General features: G+C 39.8%; 1 pseudogene; it reads left to right on the top strand.

Annotated features, from left to right (window-relative positions):
- The first annotated feature begins 15632 nt into the window (after positions 1-15632).
- Positions 15633-17271, top strand: LOC110287137 (histone-binding protein RBBP7 pseudogene; annotated as a pseudogene).
- Positions 17272-17978: the final 707 nt, after the last annotated feature.

The following is a 17978-nucleotide window of genomic DNA, read 5'->3' as shown; positions in this document are numbered from 1 at the left end:
CCTCCATTCCCCCCACCCCCTGCCTAAGCTCCCTTTCTCCAGGAGCGCTCTAAATGCCAGAACATTCATCAGCCGTGGTGATTCTGCTCTGAGATATGAGTGATGATCCAGGCTAAGACCTGAAAAATTCAAAGGAGATGAAATTCCTCTCCCTCTTAGAGCCCCCTCCCCTTAAGGACCTTCACTTCCTTTCCTTGCAAAGAAGGGTTTCTAAGTTCCCTGCACTCCAGTCTTCCCACCCTCCCACTTAGACTTCAGATCTGTGCTTTTCCCATCATCCCTCCCCCTAGATGCCTGCCTACCATTCGGTCAGGGCTCTATTCTGGAATCCAGAGTTTAAGAGATGAGGTATCAAAGAATAAAAATGATTTGTATTAAGTAAAGGTTACTACATGACAACCATTTTACAATAGCTTAATTTTGTTATAATTCACCTATCATATTTACTTCCCTGACACGTATGATTTAGAGGTTTTTAATATATCCACGAGATTGTACAATTATTACCATTCTTTCATCCCAGGACAATTTTCACTTTCCCTACAAGGCAATTCTATGCTTGAGTAAAAAATCACTCTGAATTCTCCCTGTCTTCCCATGCCTTTGTGGGTATATGTGGGGATGTGTGTGCATATATGCAGAGACAAGAAGTTCGGTGTCTTCTTCAATCGCTATCCATTTTATTTTTTTATTTTTGATACAGGGCTTTTCACTGAAGCAGACTTTGGCCAAAGTGGTAGCCAGCAAGCCCAGAGGATGCTCTTGTTCCTGTCTCACCATGACTGGGATCTCAGGAGCATGCTACACTGCTCCACATTTTTTATGGGTGTCCTAGGAAATAAAATCAGGTGTAATTGCTTGCACAGCAAACATTTTATAAACTAAGCCATCTCTGAAGCTGTAATTTCATATAAAATTTCAGGTGGGCAGAGAGGGCATTAGAGGCTCACACATTTAATCTCAGCACTCAGGAGGCAGAGGCAGGTGGATCTCTGAGTTTGAGGCCAGCCTGGTCTACAGAGTGAGTTTCGGAGACAGCTAAGGCTATACAGAGAGACCCTGTTTCTGAAACAAAACAAAACAAAACAAAACAAAACAAAACACTATGTGGAAGTAGTATTTTTTTTTCTCTTGGGTATGTACAAAGAGAGGTCCTGGGCACAAGTATTCCCCTTGAGTGCCTACAGAGACAGACCATTCTTTCGTTCACCTGTTAGATAAATTCAAGTGATTGAACTCCAGGCTTCTAGGCTTGCTTGGGAAGTTCCTTTATCTGCTGAGCCATCTAGCTGGTCCCCTGTCTTCCTTTGTAATTATGACTGCAAACAAAAGAAAACATAGTCTCTTTCCATTTAATGATTTTTTTCCTACTAAACACTACAGAAGACTTCATGGAAAAGTGGTAAAGGCTTTGCATAGCATTAGCCCACAACTCTCATAGTCCTTTCATGACTAGGGTGAAAGTTGGAGTGTAGGCAATAAAAATAGATCCACAATGACAAACCCGTGGTTAATCATTCAGAATGAAGCCTTGGATAAGTTCTTTCATCAGGTCAGGAAATGGTGTACGAACCTGGGGACCATGTTAGGGAAAAACAAGTATGAATTAAGAGGAAAGCTACCAGGCAAGATGTTAGACACCACACATTTCCACAGCCCCCCATCTCCAATGAGGGCACTTATTGGCAACTTTCAACCTTTAAAAATTGTTTCATGTGACCCATCCCACTGAAATTTCTTTCTTAAAATGTTTTTGAACAATCATTTGATATTTTTATGTGTATGGGAATTTTGTCTACATATGTGTCTGTGCACAACACGCGTGCAATACCCATGGAGGCCAGAAGAGGGCATCAGATTCCCTGAGGCTGGAGTTATAAATGGTCATGAGCTGTCATGTGAGTGTTAGGAATTGAACCTAGGTCCACTGGAAGAGCAGCCAGTGTCTTAACTGCTGAGCCCCATCACTGAAATCTCTTTAGTTCTTTCAGTGGTACTAGCAAAGGCCCTTTTGCATTTATCACACTTAGCATGTTTATTGTGCTCAACAGGAGGCACATTAACACTTATTATTATTATTATTAAAAAAAAAAAGTCTCAGCCAAGTGTGGTGGCACTTGGGAGGCAGAAGCAAGGGAATCTGAGTTTGAAGCCAGCCTGGTCTACAAAGTGAGTTCCAGGACAGCCAGGGCTGCATAGAGAAAACAAAACAAAAAACAAATGTGTGTGTGTGTGTGTGTGTGTGTGTGTGTGTGTGAGAGAGAGAGAGAGAGAGAGAGAGAGAGAGAGAGAGAGAGAGAATAGTCTGGGATCCAGTGCAATGTAATTACCAATTATTTTGCACATCCTCACAAGTGGCACTGCAAATGTATTATTTCATTTACTTTTCAGAGCATCCCTAAGACACAGGGACAATTCCTAACCTCATTATACATATATATAAATGAGTAATTCTATTTAGGTTACGTAGCTTGAATAATATTACACGGTTAGTAAATGATGGGGTCATAAGTATAATACACAGAGTGTGGTTTGAGAATCTAGAACTTAATAAGTTTGCTGTATTTCTTCAGACTGCACGGGGTGGGGAATGGAAAGTAACTTTCATGCATATATTATTTTGTGCACACATGTATTTATCTATGACATCAGCAGTGGGTTTGTTTTGCTGCTGTTTTAACAGGACAGGTGGAAGATTGTTCCTGCTATCATAGTCCAGAATACATGCCCAGAATAGAGCTCAGTGCTCACCTCTAGTGGTCAACTTCGCAACTGAAATTAAAACCAGCGCTGCAATGACAGCACATAGCCACACGATGTCACTATTACATCATTATGGCTACAAAATTTCTCTAAGGATGCTGAAAACATTTTGTGATGGACAACAGTAAAAATCATTAAAATATTTTCTTTATATTAAATGTCCTATTTGTGTTAGCATTTCCGTTTTTTGAGAAAATGTTACACTTTACACAGCAGACTGGCCCAAACTTGTGGCAATCATTGTGCCTCTGCCTCCCAAGATCTGTCATTAGAGGCACTACTGAGTTTATATTTTATACCAGGGTGGTTTCAAACTCACAGACGCGCCTAATCTTACTCCTAATTGCTAGGATTAAAAGCAGGCACCATTATGCCTGATGCAGTTTATCTTCAAAATATGATATTATGACACATGTTATCATTAAAATCACAGGTTGACTCCATGTCAAACTGGATCTCTCTTCAAATAAAAGTTTCACTTTTCCTAACTTTCTACACTGGAATTAGATGTGGAAGTTCCTTAAATCCTGAGTTTGCTCGTGGGGAGGAAAGATGATGACTCTTGTATGCAGCAGGAGCTGCATAATACTGTTTCTTACCAACCAAGGCCTTTTAAGTCTATGGTAGGCCCTCTGAACCTTTGCCCTGCCCCATGTCTTCTCCCACATGCATTGTCATATATAGGTAAATATACTTTTGAAAATTAATATAGAGACTTGGAGAGATAGTTCAGCCATTAAAGAGCATTGGCTGTTCTTGCAGAGGGCTGGGTTTCTGTTCCCAGCATCCATGTGGCAGCTTACAACCATCTGTAACTCCAATTCCAGGAGATCTAGCTTCTCCTCAGGAAGCAGGCATGCATGTGATACTCGGGCCTCTATTTGGGCAAATAGTCATATACATACTTCTTAGTAGACATTATATATACACAGGAGTTCTTATAAACTTAATATCCAAGCATACACTTCAACAAACTACTGGGTTTTTCTGAATTAAACTATAAGCATTCATAAAACCAATGCATTGTATGATTGGACATTTACTTACCATTTATTGACTTGGATTTCAGAATAATCTGGATGTGTTGAGGCAATACGTTCAAGAACTTTAGTCAGGCTTCAAATTCTTTTGTAGGCCCTTTAGAAATTATAGGTATGAGGCACTGTACCGATGATATTTGAAAACGAAAGCCTCTAGTTAATATAATCATTTAACTTACACGTTACTATTATGGCTGCAGAATATTTCATTGTGTCTCGTCTAAAGTGAGGTCAGCTATGTTCTAGGATTATAAATGTACATTGACTCCAGTTATCTCATTATAGATGATGCTGCAATGTGAAATCTTTAAATATAACCCTATTTACAATATGGTACAATGCTTACTTTAGGATAGATTCAAAAAGCGAAATTACCACATCAATGTGCATGAAGATCAGTTATATGTCATAGCATATGTGTTGTAAGGATTTTTTTCCATTTTTTTATTTATTAGGTATGTTCTTCATTTACATTTCCAATGGTATCCCAAAAATCCCCCATACCCCCCCCCACTTCCCTACCCACCCACTCCCACTTCTTGGCCCTGGCATTCCCCTGTACTGTGGCATATAAAGTTTGCAAGACCAATGGGCCTCTCTTTGCAGTGATGGCCGACTAGGCCATCTTCTGATTCATATGCAGCTAGAGACAGGAGCACTGGGAGGTACTGGTTAGTTCATATTGTTGTTTCACCTATACGGTTGCAGACCCCTTTAGCTCCTTGGGTACTTTCTCTAGCTCCTCCATTGGGGGCCCTGTGATCCATCGAATAGCTGACTGTGAGCATCCACTTCTGTGTTTGCTAGGCCCTGGCATAGTCTCACAAGAGACAGCTATATCTGGGTCCTTTCAGCAAAATCTTGCTAGTGTATGCAATGGTGTCAGCGTTTGGAAGCTGATTATGGGATGGATCCCTGGATATGGCAGTCTCTAGATGGTCCACCCTTTCGTCTCACCTCCAAACTTTGTCTCTGTAACTCCTTCCATGGGTGTTTTGTTCCCAATTCTAAGAAGGGGCACAGTGTCCACACTTTGTTCTTCCATATTCTTGAGTTTCATATGTTTTGCAAATTGTATCTTGGGTATTCTAAGTTTCTGGGCTAATAGCCACTTATCAGTGAGTACATATCATGTGAGTTCTTTTGGGATTGGGTTACCTCACTCAGGATGATGACCTCCAAGTCCATCCATTTGCATAGGAATTTCATAAATTCATTGTTTTTAATAGCTGAGTAGTACTCCATTGTGTAAATGTACCACATTTTCTGTATCCATTCCTCTGTTGAGGGGCATCTGGGTTCTTTCCAGCTTCTGGCTATTATAAATAAGGCTGCTATGAACATAGTGGAGCATGTGTCCTTCTTAACAGTGGAACATCTTCTGGATATATGCCCAGGAGAGGTATTGCTGGATCCTCTGGTAGTAATATGTCCAATTTTCTGAGGAACCGCCAGACTAATTTCCAGAGTGGTTGTACAAGCTTGCAATCCCACCAACAATGGAGGAGTGTTCCTCTTTCTCCACATCCTTGCCAGCATCTGCTGTCACCTGAATTTTTGATCTTAGCCATTCTGACTGGTGTGAGGTGGAATCTCAGGGTTATTTTGATTTGCATGTCCCTGATGATTAAGGATGCTGAACATTTTTTCAGGTGTTTCTCAGCCATTCAGTGTTCCCCAGTTGAGAATTCTTTGTTTAGTTCTGAGCCCCATTTTTAATGGGGTTATTTAATTTTCTGGAGTCTCGCTTTTTGAGTTCTTTATATAAATTGGATATTACTCCCCTATCTGATTTAGGATAAGTAAAGATCCTTTCCCAATCTGTTGGTGGCCTTTTTGTCTTATTGACAGTGTCTTCTTGCCTTACCGAAGCTTTGCAATTTTATGAGGTCCCATTTGTCAATTCTCAATCTTACAGCACAAGCCATTGCTGCTCTATTCAGGAATTTTTCCCCTGTGCCCATATCTTCAAGGCTTTTCCTCACTTTCTCCTCTATAAGTTTCACTGTCTCTGGTTTTATGTGGGATTCCTTGATCCACTTAAATTTGACCTTAGTACAAGGAGATAGGAATGGATCAATTCCCATTCTTCTGCATGATAACCTCCAGTTGTGTCAGCACCATTTGTTGAAAATGCTGTCTTTTTTCCACTGGATGGTTTTAGCTCTCTTGTCAAAGATCAAGTGACCATAGGTGTGTGGGTTCATCTCAGGGTCTTCAATTCTATTCCATTGGTCTATTGTCGGTTGCTATACCAGCACCATGCAGTTTTTATCACAATTGCTCTATAGTACAGCTTTGGGTCAGGCATGGTGATTCCACCAGAGGTTCTTTTATCCTTGAGAAGAGTTTTTGCTATCCTAGGTTTTTTTGTTATTCCAGATGAATTTACAAATTGCCTTTTCTAATTCTTTGAAGAATTGAGTTGGAATTTTGATGGGGATTGCATTGAATCTGTAGATTGCTTTTGGCAAGATAGCCATTTTTACTATATTGATCATGCCAATCCATGAGCATGGGAGATCTTTCCATCTTCTGAAATCTTCTTCAATTTCTTTCTTCAGAGACTTGAAGTTCTTATCATACAGATCTTTACTTCCTTAGTTAGAGTCATGCCAAGGTATTTTTTAATTATTTGTGACTATTGTGAAGGGTGTTGCCTCCCTAATTTCTTTCTCAGCCTGTTTATCCCTTGTGTAGAGAAAGGCCATTGTCTTAATTGAGTTAATTTTATATCCAGCTACTTCACAAGAAAGGCCATTGTCTTAATTGAGTTAATTTTATATCCAGCTACTTCACTGAAGCTGTTTATCTGGTTTGGCGGTTCTCTGGTGGAATTTTTAGGGTCACTTTATATATACTATCATATCATCTGCAAAGAGTGATATGTTGACTTCTTCCTTTCCCGTTTGTATCCCCTTGATCTCCTTTTGTTGTCGAATTGCTCTGGCTAGGACTTCAAGTACAATATTGAATAGGTAGGGAGAAAATGGGCAGCCTTGTCTAGTCCCTGATTTTAGTAGGATTGCATCAAGATTCTCACCATTTACTTGATGTTAGCTACTGGTTTGCTGTAGATTGCTTTTATCATGTTTAGGTATGGGCCTCGAATTCCTGATCTTTCCAAGACTTTTATCATGAATGGATGTTGGATTTTGTCAAGTGATTTCTCCGCATCTAAGGAGATGATCATGTGGTTTTCGTCTTTGAGTTTGTTTATATAGTGGATTACGTTAATGGATTTCCGTATATTAAACCAATCCTGCATCCCTGGAATGAAACCTACTTGGTCAGGGTGGAAGATTGTTTTGATGTGTTCTTGGATTCAGTTAGCGAGAATTTTGTTGAGTATTTTTGCATCGATATTCATAAGGGAAATTGGTTTGAAGTTCTCTATCTTTGTTAGGTCTTTCTGTGGTTTAGGTATCAGAGTAATTGTGGCTTCATAGAATGAATTGGGTAGAGTACCTTCTGCTTCTATTTTGTGGGATAGTTTGTGAAGAACTGGAATTAGGTCTTCTTTGAAGGTCTCATAGAACTCTGCACTAAACACATCTGGTCCTGGGCTTTTTTTGGTTGGTTTCACCAGAGACAGGTATATCTGGGTCCTTTCAGCAAAATCTTGCTAATGTATGCAATGGTGTCAGTGTTTGGAAGCTGATTATGGGATGGATCCCCGGATATGGCAGTCTCTAGATGGTTCATCCTTTCTTCTCAGCTCCAAACTTTGTCTCTGTAACTCCTTCCATGGGTGTTTTGTTCCCAATTCTAATAAGGGGCAAAGTGTCCACACTTCAGTCTTCGTTCTTCTTGAGTTTCATGTGTTTCGCAAATTGTATCTTATATCTTGCTCCACCATGTTCATAGCAGCCTAGCCCTGCTAAGGTTCGAGCTGCCTTGATTCTGAGGAGGAGGTAACATAAAAAAAATGGAGCTGCCATTAAGTGCAACCACCAGTATTCAGTAAGTTTCTGGTCATGTTGCAAAGGGCAAAAGACCAGAAAGAAATATGAAGAAAGTGGCTTTAATAAGTAGTGTGGCTTTTGCAAGTGCATCATAAAACTAACAAGGACCTTCTTGAAAAACACTGACTCTGGCAAACCCCAGTCCCTGCATCTCAGGTTGTGTACCTCTTGATCTCACGAATGTGCTAGATTAGACATAAAGAGAGCCAGCAAATAATGTGATCTAGCCTCCAGTCTTAGCCCAATGGTTGCATTCGTTCAAGTAATTTTTATTTCTGCCTCTTGGTGGAAAACTATGGGTCATGTTCAGAAGGACACAAGGTCATCAAGAGTCTGTACACTTTTTCAAGCACAAATGCACAAAGTCATTTTAAAAAACAATAACAGACATATGAAGAATAACACCAATAAGAAAACTTACAGAAAATATAAAAAGACTTATGATGACCCAGTTATTGCAGCTAAATAGCAAGGACTATAAACATTTAAGAAAATAAAAGATGACACAGTGGATTTCACCAGAAAACCATAATGTAAGAAAAAAATCAAATAAAAATCCAAGGCTGAGAAACAGATGAAGTTATAAACTAAAGAGAATTATGTTTCATCCAATATAAAGTCCAAGGTTTACCAATATGTTGTACTGTTCCTTTTTAAAAAAAGTTTTATTTGGTTATTTTATTTATTTACATTTCAAATGTTCTCTTGCTTCGCTATTTCCCCTCCCTAACCCACCTATCCCTTTCCCCTCTCCCTCTCCCCTGCTTCTATGAGGGTGCTCCCCCACTCACCCACCCACCCCCCCTCATCCCCCTAACATTCCTCTATGCTGGGGCACTGAGCCTCCACAGAACCTCCCCTCCCATTGATGCCAGAGAAGGCCATTCTCTGCTACATATGCCCCTGGAGTCATGGGTCCCTCCATGTGTACTCTTTGGTGGTGGTTTAGTCCCTGGGAGCTCTGGGGGTCTGGTTGGTTAATATTGTTGTTTTTGCTTTGGGGCTGCAAACCTCTTCAGCTCCTTCGTCTTTCCCCTATCTCCTCCATTGGGGTCCCTGTGCTCAGTCCAATGGTTGGCTGCAAGCATCCGCGTCTGTATTTGCCAGGCTCTGGCAGAGCCTCTCAGGAGACATTAGTCTCCTGTCAGCAAGTACTTCTTGGCATCCACAATAGTTAGAGGAAGACCTCCTTCTCTCACCACTTTTACACAATGTTCTACTGAAAGCGCTTGCCAATTCAATTAGGAAAGAGAAATAAAAAAATAAATATCCAAGATGAAAGGAAGAAAGTCACAGATAATGTAATTTTCAGTATTAAAACAATGCATACAACTTCACCAAATACTGTAAAAACAAACAAGCAAAATCAAATATGGTAATGCTGAAGAGTGAAACACCAACATACAAAACCCGTATCATTTCTATACACTAATAAACGTGAAAGGAAAAGAATCACAATAACATCTATAATTACCATAAGATATTTATGAATAAAAAGAGGTAAATAATATCTATAGGAGGTAAAGTGCTTGTCATGAAATCATGGGGATTTGTGACCAAATCCTGGCACTCATATATAAACTGGGAGCAGTGATGCTTGCCTATAATGATACCACTGAGGAGGCAGACATTAGAGCATCCCTGAGGTAGGCCGGCCAGCCACTCTAACTGTAACTGAACCTATGAGCTCCAGCTTTAGTGAGACACTGAGCCTGACACTGACTTCTGACCTCTACTTTATGTTCACATAAGTACACAGAACCATACACACGTATACACAGAGAGAAAGGTTAAAAATATTGAAGAAAAATGATGTAAACAAAATAAATGATACAAATGAAAAGATACTCTATGTTCATAGATTGGAATTCATTATTAAAATGTCCAGATTACCCCAGGCAGCCTATAGATTCAATATAATCTTATCAAAATATCAGTGTCCTTTTCACAGAAAATAAAACAAATCCTGAAATCCACACAGAATCACAGAACACCCTGACAGCCAAAGTAATATTTAGCAAAGAGAACAAAGCCAGATATTTCACATATGAAATATGCTACAAGTCTTTAGTAATTAAACGATCATGGCATTGAGATAAGCACATGAATCTAAATAAATAATAGACCAAGTGAGAAGAATAAGAATTCCAGAAATAACCACATACTTTTATAGCCAAATTATATTTAACAAAGGAACCAAGACCACACAATGAGGAAAGACACAATTCCAATAAATAATGCTAGGAAAATTGGGTATCTACATATGGGAATAACAAAATTATACCTCTTATATCTAAGTAGTTACAAAGTCAACTCATCTAAAATGAAATGAAATATTTACTATAAAATTACAAATTTATGAATAAATTTACAAAATTTATATTAATATAAATGTATTTATATATTTATATAATTAAAATGAAATGAATATTTAAATGTAAGATGAGAATACATGAAACCAAGAGAAAATATTTCAAAAGCACAACCAACAAAAGTGAAAATTAACAAACACTATTTATTAAATCAAACTAAAAACTCTCTTCACAGAAAAAGAAATAGAACAACACATAGATAAACATGTAATGACAGAAAATTTTTGCCGTGTATACATATGACAAGGAATTAATACACAGGATTTCATAAGGAACTCAAACAATTCAGAAAAATACTTCTAAGTGATGCAATTTTAGTATCAGATAAAAATCTGAATGGGCATTTTTGAAACAGAAACATGTAAATCTTCATCAGACATTTGAAAAGTGCATATGATAAGGATCAAAAGTAATCATCAGTAGTCAGAAATAATATGTGAAGAAATGCTGAGCAGAATTTTTCTAAGACTGACAAAAGACATACAAAAGGAACCCCTTTAAAAACCTAAGCAGTACAGCACAGAATATACCGGAAGTAAACTTTTGATAAGTTAGTCAAAGAAAAGAGGAAAATAGTTACAATGGGAAAAATGAAAACACATAATAAGAAAGGTTTTGTTCTTCAATAAAAACTTAAAGAATTTTTCCCCTGTGCCCATATCTTCAAGGCTTTTCCCTACTTTCTCCTCTATAAGTTTCAGTGTCTCTGGTTTTATGTGAAGTTCCTTGATCCACTTAGATTTGACCTTAGTACAAGGAGATAGAAATGGATCAATTAGCATTCTTCTACATGATAACTGCCAGTTGTGCCAGCATCATTTGTTGAAAATGCTGTCTTTCTTCCACTGGATGGTTTTAGCTCCCTTGTCAAAGATCAAGTGACCATAGGTGTGTGGGTTCATTTCTGGGTCTTCAATTCTGTTCCATTGGTCTACTTGTCTGTCGCTATACCAGTACCATGCAGTTTTTATCACAATTGCTCTGTAGTACAGCTTTAGGTCAGGCATGGTGATTCCACCAGAGGTTCTTTTATTCTTGAGAAGAGTTTTTGCTATCCTAGGTTTTTTGTTATTCCAGATGAATTTGCAGATTGCCCTTTCTAATTCATTGAAGAATTGAGTTGGAATTTTGATGGGGATTGCACTGAATCTGTAGATTGCTTTTGGCAAGGTAGCCATTTTTACTATATTGATCCTGCCAATCCATGAGCATGGGAGATCTTTCCATCGTCTGAGATCTTCTTTAATTTCTTTCTTCGGAGACTTGAAGTTCTTATCATACAGATCTTTCACTTCCTATAGAACAGCAATGGCTTGTGCTGTAAGATCGAGAATTGATAAATGCGACCACATAAAGTTGCAAAGCTTCTGCAAGGCAAAAGACACCGTCAATAAGACAAAAGACCACCAACAGATTGGGAAAGGATCTTTACCTATCCTAAATCAGATAGGGGACTAATATCCAATATATATAAAGAACTAAAGAAGGTGGACTCCAGAAAATCAAATAACCCCATTAAAAAATGGGGCTTAGAACTGAACAAAGAATTCTCACCTGAGGAATACCAAATGGCAGAGAAGTACCTGAGAAAATGTTCAACATCCTTAATCATCAGGGAAATGCAAATCAAAACAACCCTGAGATTCCACCTCACACCAGTCAGAATGGCTAAGATCAAAAATTCAGGTCACAGCAGAGGATGTGGAGAAAGAGGAACACTCCTCCATTGTTGGTGGGATTGCAACCTTGTACAACCACTTTGGAAATCAGTCTGGCAGTTCCTCAGAAAATTGGACATAGTACTACTGGAGGATCCCACAATACCTCTCCTGGGCATATATCCAGAAGATGTCCCAACCGGTAAGAAGGACACATGCTCCACTATGTTCATAGCAGCCTTATTTATAATAGCCAGAAGCTGGAAAGAACCCAGATGCCCCTCAACAGAGGAATGGATACAGAAAATGTGGTACATTTACACAATGGAGTACTACTCAGCTATTAAAAAGAATAAATTTATGAAATTTCTAGGCAAATGGATGGACCTGGAGGGCATCATCCTGAGTGAGGTAACCCAATCACAAAGGAACTCACACAATATGTACTCACTGATAAGTGGATATTAGCCCAGAAACTTAGGATACCCAAGATATAAGATACAATTCGGTAAATGCATGAAACTCAAGAAGAATGAAGACCAAAGTGTGGACACTGTGCCCCTTCTTAGAATTGGGAACAAAACACCCATGGAAGGAGTTACAGAGACAAAGTTTGGAGGTGAGACGAAAGGATGGACCATCTAGAGACTGCCATATCCAGGGATCCATCCCATAATCAGCTTCCAAACGCTGACACCATTGCATACACTAGCAAGATTTTGCTGAAAGGACCCAGATAAAGCTGTCTCTTGTGAGACTATGCCGGGGCCTAGCAAACACAGAAGTGGATGCTCACAGTCAGCTATTGGATGTATCACAGGGCCCCCAATGGAGAAGCTAGAGAAAGTACCCAAGGAGTTAAAGGGATCTGCAACCCTATAGGGGGAACAACATAATGAACTAACCAGTACCCCGGAGCTCTTGTCTCTAGCTGCATATGTATCAAAAGATGGCCTAGTCGGCCATCCCTGGAAAGAGAGGCCCATTGGACTTGCAAACTTTATATGCCCCAGTACAGGGGAATGCCAGGGCCAAAAAGTGGCAGTGGGTGGGTAGGGGAGTCGGGGGGAGGGTATGGGGGACTTTTGGGATAGCATTGTAAATGTAAATGAGGAAAATACGTAATAAAAATATTTTTTAAAAAATAAAATAAAAGAATAGCTAAGCTAGGCATTAAAAAAAAAAAACTTAAAGAAAACGGGAGACAAAATGACACTTTAACAGTTGAGGAAAAGAGAACCTAACAAAACCCACTGCAGGCAGTGAAGCAGGAAGGGTAACCATAGGGTTTCACCTCTGTCTCCATTCCTCCAAATCCAACACCCTAGCTTCATTCCTAGCAGACCACCTGCAATGGCTTCCCACCTCCCCATGCCTGTCACTCATGGATCACACAGATCTTCCCCTCCAAATTTCCTTCCCCATACTCAGTACTTTATCCCAGCCCCCATCTCTAGCAGATACTCCCTGGGAACCCACAGGCCTATCCAACCAGGGAAGCAGGTAGCCTAACTGTAGATCTTCACCTCACTCCTATCCTCAGGGTAATCCCCCATTCTCAACCCATTCTCTGTAGCAGACTACCTGCTGCCACCTCCCCCTCCTCTCTGACGTCATCCAGGGTATTTAGCTGATCTTATGTTAATCCTGAGAGTTGCCAGAATTTTTTTTTTTATCATTTTGGACCAAATTTAAAGCAAGTATTTGTTAACTATTAAATGCTGACTAAGACATGGACTTTGGTCAGGACCATTTCCACAGAATTTCCCAGCTGGAATGCCCTCAAGACTCTTGTTGTAGGGGCTTATAAGGACAACCATATCTGCCACTGTACTCTTCCGTGAGGCTTTGCTATTTCCCAGGTATTGCAATTCCCAGCATTCCAGGAAGGTATCTGGTTCCTGGGCAGGTGGGGCTTACAGATTCATTTTGAGAATTACACTTATTCTCCAACCTAACACCAACTCATCTTGTTTTTCCAGCTCCCAACTCCAGAACACCTTCTCTGGGAAGCCACCAGCCCAGCCTAACAGAGAAGCATGGAGGCAGATACCTGAGCTTCAGAGCTTCCACTCTCCCTCCTTTCCTCCATATGCAATCTTCCAGTCTCATCCTCACCACTGTAGCACATTACCTGTTGTGTCCTCTCTTTACTCTCACACATATTACCAGGGATCTAAACAGATACTAGTGGAACACTCTGCTTTCCACACTCCTGAGGACTCCTCCTTCCCCCCAATCCATGCACCTTCCTAATTTTCAGCTCCAAATACCTAGGAACATGTCTTACCAGGGACCTCCAGTGACCACATCTATCAGAATCCCCAAAGAACTTCCTCCCAGGAAACACACAGACACTACACCCTCCTAAGAATGAGATAGGGCAACAGAAACCAAAGAACAAATCACCCACACGACAAAGACAAGACCAGATATCAGCACCTAGAACATTGGTTTTCAACCTTCCTACTGCTGTGACCCTTTAATATATTTCCTCATGTTGTGGGGACCCCCCCAACTATGAAACTATTTTCATTACTATGGCATAACTCTAATTTTGCTACTGTTGTGACTCATAATGTAAATATCTATGTTTTCTGATGAGCTTAGGTGAGCCCTGTGAAAGGGTCTGTCAACTCCAACCATCGCTTGAGAACTGCTGACCTAGAATAACAATCTTCCAAAACCCATCTAGATGTACAGACACTGGTATAAAAACATAACCAGTAACAGCCAAGACAATATGTTTCCACTAGAGCCCAGTAACCCTACCATAGTAGACTGTGAGAATTGCAACACAGCTGAAGCATAAGGCAAAGATCTTAAAATAGCCTTTATGAATAACAGTAATTCTTAAAGGGGAAAAGAATAAGCCCCCTAAATACATCTATGAAAACACATACTAAATGTACTGGATGGTTTTGTGTATCAACTTGACACAAGCTAGAGTCAGCAGAGAGGAAGAAGCCTCAGTTGAGGAAATGCCTCCATGAGATCCAGCTGTAATACATTTTCTGGGGGAAGACCCAACCTATGTTAAGTGAGCAAGTCATGTAAAGCAAGACAGTAAGCAGTACCACTATACAACTTCTGCATCAGCTCCTGCCTCCAGATTCCTACCCTGTTTGAGTTTTTGTCCTGACTGTCTTCAGTAATGAACAGCAATATGGAAGTGTAAGCCAAATAAATCTGTTTCTTCCAACTTGCTTTTGGCTCATGATGTTTCATCACAGCAATAGAAACCCTAAATAAGACGCTAAAGAAATGAATAAAAAAAGTTCAATTCCTGAAAGTTGAAATAGAACCAATAAAGAAAACCTAACAGTTCATGGTGGTGCACAATTTGAAATGTGAGTTGGAGGTCAACCTGGTTGATCAAGTTCCAGGACAGCCAGGGTTACACACAGAAATTTTATCTTGGAAAAAAACATAATAAAATAAGATAAACAATAAGAGAACCCAAACTAAAAGAAACTTGTAAATGAAAATTTTAGAAATTCAAACAGAACTTCATCCAAAAATACAAGAGATGAAAGACTGTCAGACACTAAAGAATGAATAGAAGATACCTCAGTCAAAGAAAACATCAAACCAAAAAAAAAAAAAAGAGGAAAAAGAGGGAGAGAGAAGAGAGCAGCTCAGACCTCGCTACCCACCAGCAGGGAGGAGGCACAAGAGTCGATTGCAGCGGCAACGAACTCAGGCTTTTTGGAGCAAGGACTGAGTGATGTACCTGGGAGAGGCAAGAAGCGCCTGCTGGGCTGCTCTTGACTAGTGAGAGAGAAGTCCAAGGTGTCCAAGGGGGTGGGGGGTGGAGGGGAGAAACGACCCGACGCAAGATGGCGAGTAAAGAGATGTTTGAAGATACTGTGGAGGAGCATGCCATCAATGAGGAATATAAAATCTGGAAGAAGAAAACACCGTTTCTGCATGGCCTGGTTATGACCCATGCTCTTCAGTGGCCCAGTCTTACCGTTCAGTGGCTTCCTGAAGGACTAAACCAGAAGGAAAGGATTATGCCCTTCATTGGCTACTGCTGGGCACTCACTCATACATCTGATGAGCAGAACCATCTGGTGGTTGCTCGAGTTCATATTCCCAATGATGATGCACAGTTTGATGCTTCCCATTGTGACAGTGACAAGGGAGAATTCGGTGGCTTTGGTTCTGTAACAGGGAAAAATGAATGTGAAATTAAAATTAATCATGAAGGAGAAGTAAATCATGCTCGTTATATGCCACAGAATCCTCACATCATTGCCACAAAAACACCATCTTCTGATGCTTTGGTTTTTGACTATACAAAACACCCTGCAAAACCAGATCCAAGTGGAGAATGTAATCCTGATCTTAGATTAAGAGGTCACCAAAAGGAAGGCTATGGTCTTTCCTGGAATTCTAATTTGAGTGGGCATCTCCTGAGTGCATCTGATGACCATACTGTCTGCCTGTGGGATATAAATGCAGGACCAAAGGAAGGCAAAACTGTGGATGCTAAACCAATCTTTACTGGCCACCCAGCTGTTGTAGAGGATGTGGCCTGGCATCTGCTGCATGAGTCCTTGTTTGGATCTGTTGCTGATGATCAGAAACTTATGATATGGGACACCAGATCCAATACCACTTCTAAGCCAAGCCATTTGGTGGATGCACACACTGCTGAGGTCAACTGCCTCTCATTCAATCCCTACAGCGAGTTCATTCTGGCAACTGGCTCTGCAGATAAGACTCTAGCTTTATGGGACCTGCGTAATCTGAAACTAAAACACCACACCTTCGAATCGCATAAGGATGAAATTTTCCAGGTCCACAGGTCTCCACATAATGAAACTATTCTGGCTTCAAGTGGTACTGATCGCCACCTGAATGTGTGGGATTTAAGTAAAATTGGAGAAGAACAATCAGCAGAAGATGCAGAAGATGGGCCTCCAGAGTTCCTGTTTATTCATGGAGGGCACACTGCCAAGATTTCTGACTTCAGCTGGAATCCCAATGAACCTTGGGTCATTTGCTCTGTGTCTGAAGATAACATCATGCAGATATGGCAGATGGCTGAAAATATTTACAATGATGAAGAGTCAGATGTCACAGCATCGGAACTGGAGGGGCAAGGATCTTAAACCCAAAGTATGAGTTGTTTTTATTGAATGTATTGCTACATGAATGCGTGACTTGTCAAGCGCCAAAAAGGTATTGTATACTAGGAAATGTAAGTGGGGTGGCTTCTGGCATTCTTTACCCTCTGATTCTAGCATTTTCAAGTGAGCTGTTCCGTACTGTATCATATTGTAGCTATTAGGGGATAAAAAGGAATGTTGCTTAAGAACGGACATCATTGTTTTAAGACACACATTGCTGGGTATTGCCTTTGATTCAACTGTCATTTTCTCAAACTTTTAAAAGTGCTTGCTCAAGTTCCCAAATATGCGAGGATAACTTTTACACTTTTTCCTTCCAACACTTCTTGATTGGCTTTGCAGAAATAAAGTTTAAAAAAAAAAAGTCCTGGCACAAAACATCCAGGAAATCTGGGACACTGTGAGAAGAACAAATCTAAGAATAATAGGAATTAGAAGGAGAAGGAGAAACATAGGTCAAAGGTGCAGAAAATATTTTTAACAAAATCATAGAAAAAAATGTCCTTAACCTAAAAAAAAGAGATGTCTCTATAAAGTACAGGAAGCATATGAAACACCAAATACACGGGACTAGAAAAGAAATTACCCTCAAAACATAATAAGTAAAATACAAAATATATTCAACAAAGAAAGAATAGAAATGTATTGTATAGATGTACATATAAGTGTATATAGGTAAAAATATAAAAATTTGGAAAAAGACCAAGTAACATATAAAGGCAGACCTATTAGAAGAAGACCTGACCTCTCAATACAGATCCAAGAAGACAGAAGGTCCTGGAAAGATATAGACTCTAAGAAACCACAGATGCCAGGCCAGGCTAATATACTCAGCAAAACTTGCAATCCAATTAGTTCTTTCTATAAACTGAAGCCTCTTACATTTTAGGAAACTCTTACATGTTGTTAAACTTTTCCAAAAAAATTACTTCAAGTTCTTTGCCATTTTCTTCCCATAATCAGGCAATTTCAGCATTAGTAAAAAGGTCCCATAATTTCTGCTGTGAGTCTATTCCTGCCAATTGACAAAGTCTCATTTTTC

Source organism: Mus caroli, unplaced genomic scaffold (assembly GCF_978045245.1).
Source record: "Mus caroli unplaced genomic scaffold, Mus_caroli_1 scaffold_5, whole genome shotgun sequence".
In the NCBI taxonomy this organism is placed as follows: Eukaryota; Metazoa; Chordata; class Mammalia; order Rodentia; family Muridae; genus Mus; species Mus caroli.
Note: the sequence above shows the minus strand (reverse complement) of the source record. Positions and strands in the feature narration are given on the sequence as shown.